This window comes from Psammomys obesus, unplaced genomic scaffold, assembly GCF_907164565.1.
Source record: "Psammomys obesus unplaced genomic scaffold, mPsaObe1.curated_primary_1811, whole genome shotgun sequence".
Classification (NCBI taxonomy): domain Eukaryota; kingdom Metazoa; phylum Chordata; class Mammalia; order Rodentia; family Muridae; genus Psammomys; species Psammomys obesus.
In genome coordinates this window covers 10,310-13,490 of record NW_026590980.1, presented here as the reverse complement: position 1 = coordinate 13,490, position 3,181 = coordinate 10,310, and the positions used below count along the sequence as shown (strand labels likewise).

The following is a 3,181-nucleotide window of genomic DNA, read 5'->3' as shown; positions in this document are numbered from 1 at the left end:
TGTGCTGGGGAAGATAGGCAGGCATGCTGCTGGGGAAGTAGCTGAGAGCTTACATCTGATCTACAAGTTGCAGACTGAGAGAGTGACACAGGGTCTGGCATGGGCTTTTGAAATCACAGTGCTTAACTCCATAGACACACGTTCTCTAACAAGCCCATACCTCCGAATCCTTTCCAAACAATTTCACTAACTGATGGATTAAGCATCCAAATATATGAACCTATGGGATGCATTTTTATTCAAATCAACACATTCTACTCTCTGGCCTTCATAAGCTTATAGCCATATCATTATGCAAAATGCATTCAATCCAACCTCAAAAGTCTCCACAATCTTTCACAGTCTTAGTATTGTTTAAAAGTCCAAAGCCCATTATCAGACTCAAAACAATCTCTTAACTTTCCCTGTGGGGGAAAAAAAATCAAATACTTCCAACATACAATGTCACAGAATATACATTAATATTCTAAATAGGAAAAAAGAGAGTATAGAGAGGAAACACTGATTAAAAGCAAGACCAAAACCCAGAAGGGCAAACTTTAAATCCTGTAACTCCATATCTGATGTCAAAGGGTTCTCTTTTATGGCTCTTCGCTTCTAGCTTTGCTGACTACAACACACTTCTCTCTACTGGGATACTTCCATGTCCAGTCTACATCTCTCCATACAGGCATCCCAAAACTATGGCATCTCCCACAACTTGGGGTCTCCAATGCAACCCAAGTTCTACCTTCACAACTTTAATCCATATCTTTTGAGGTTCATAGGTGGCCACTGTTGGAGTAGCTGGATCACAGCCTGTAACTAAGTCACTAAGTTATTCTAATCATACATCTCTATCATCTATCTATCTATCTATCTATCTATCTATCTATCTATCTATCTATCATCTATCTATCTATAGCTATCTATCTATCTATCCATCCATCCCTTTCTCTATTTATATCTCTCTCTCTATCTTTCTATCTATACTCTATAAGTTCTGTTCCTCTATGGAACCCTGACTAATACAATCACTTTTCTAGTCCAAAATCCTGAAGTGTTTCATATTTTTCCAATAAACATGTCAGGCTAGTCACAAGATACTCAATTCTTTGTCACCAACTTCTGTCTTAAATACTATTCTATTGCTGTGAAGAGACACCACAACAAAGACAACTTATAAAATAAAGCATTTATTTGTGAGGTTGCTTATAATTTCAGAAGGTTATTCAACTATCCTCATAGCATTGGAGCAGCAGTTAGGAATGGTACTAGGGAAGTAGCTAAGAGCACACATCTGGTCTGCAGGTTCCAGATTTAGGGAGGGAGACTGGACCTGGCATGGGCTTTTAAAGCCTCAGTATCCAACATCAGTGACACAGCTCCTTCAGCAAGGCCACACCTCCTTCAACAAGGCCATGTCCCTAACTCTTCTTAAATAATTTCACTAATTAGTGACCAAGCATTCAAATATATGAGCCAATTGGGGCTATTCTCATTCACACCACCATAGTCATAGTTACTCTATTAATTCTACCATTGCAAAAGCATGGTATGTCTTTCCATTCCCTGGTGTCTTCCTTTGTCTCTTTCATCAGAGATCAAACATTTTCATTTTAGAGCCCTTTTATATCATTGGTTAGGTTTATTTCTAGATATTTGATTTTTTTTCAGCCTATAGCAAGTGGCTTTGTAGGAAATTTGGAGTACTTCTATTACTTCTCTGCCTTTTATTTCTCCCTTGATTTTTTTTTTTACTTATTAATCCTGCAATAATGAATGAGTGCTTAATCTCCAGTTCCAGGGGAAAGCGATGCTCACTTATGTCCTCAGAGGGGACCTGTGGTGCACAGTGCCAAGCAAAACAACCATCTACAAAAGAATGAAAAATGAAAGGAATAAGGCACCTTACCCCACAAGTATGCTAGATTTATTATCATCATCATTATTTTTACTAATAGTTATTATTATTTCTCTTTCTAGGGCATGTGCATGTTCCTCCTGATTGAGACTTCTGTTGCAGTGATGAGTGAGGCTGTGTGCTAACTGAGAACACTCTTGCTTTTCCATATCCTCCAACTGAGACCCAGGGTCTGTGTTATTATTTTAGTATATAGAATGGTGGCCAAGCCTGAGGAAACTTTCTTTCTGGACACTTGCCTCTACTGTAGGTGCCCAAGATTAAGGAAGAGGACTCTTGTAAAAGAAACAAAAGTTATAAACTAACAGACACCATTACAACACTTTCAGTACCAGAGGAGCTGGTTTTATATAGCACTCTAAGGTATACTTCCCCACTCCTACTACCAAAGTGCATTGTATCTTTATTAGTAATGTGTCACATCTAGTTTTTGATAGACAGAAATAACCCGTGGTTTTTTGTTTGTTTTTGGTTCTGTGTTGTTGTTTTTTAATTGTTAAATGTGTACATGCCTGCCCGTTTGTTGTTGTTTTGTTTTGTATTCCTGAGATCTTTGATAACTAAGGCCCCAATCTCTTTAAATTGAGCCGTGGGTCATTTTAACTCATTGTGGCCCATTCACTATGTCAGGGGCCATGCTAATCTTCTCTGTATCATTCCAATTTTAATATATGTGCTGCCGAAGTGAGCACTACCATGTCAATACTGATATATAGACAAACAAATCCTATGATATGTAATTCCAGAATCTCAGACTTGAATGAGAGAAAATTGGACTTCATGGCACTTGCCTAACCAAACAGAATCCGGAGGCGAGGCGAAGGCAGAAGGATCAGAAGTTCAATGTCATCATCCATTCATAACACCTTGAAGCTGTTGTAGAGATGAGGGTAGAAAAAACATGAAGGGTGGGACCTCATCTTTGATTTAAAAATAGATATGTTTGTAAGCACAAAAGGCTGCTCTATCATGCTTTAAGACCTGAGTTGTAGCTGGAGTAGGGGTAATCCCAGCACTCTGGGAGGCAGAGGAAGGCAGATCTCTTTGAGTTTGAGGCCAGCCTGGTCTACAAAGTGAGTCCAGGTCAACCAAGAAAAACATATAGAGAAACGTTGTCTAAAACAAAACAAAACAAACAAACAAACAAAAAATACTTGAGTTGTGACCCTGCATGGCTAAAGCCTCTTCTTCTGTTTCCTTTTCCTCTACCCCTTAATGCCATCTCCCTGAGCTAGCACACAGGGAGACATAAATGCACAAGATCCCTGTTACCAGATT

The 3,181-nt window shown here is 38.9% G+C and overlaps 1 non-coding gene across 1 annotated transcript; it reads right to left on the bottom strand.

Moving 5' to 3' along the window:
- Positions 1-2,486: 2,486 nt before the first annotated feature.
- Positions 2,487-2,595, bottom strand: LOC129678629 (U6 spliceosomal RNA). The gene has a single exon (XR_008720419.1). It is a non-coding gene; the product is annotated as a U6 spliceosomal RNA (small nuclear RNA).
- Between the last annotated feature and the right edge of the window lie 586 nt (positions 2,596-3,181).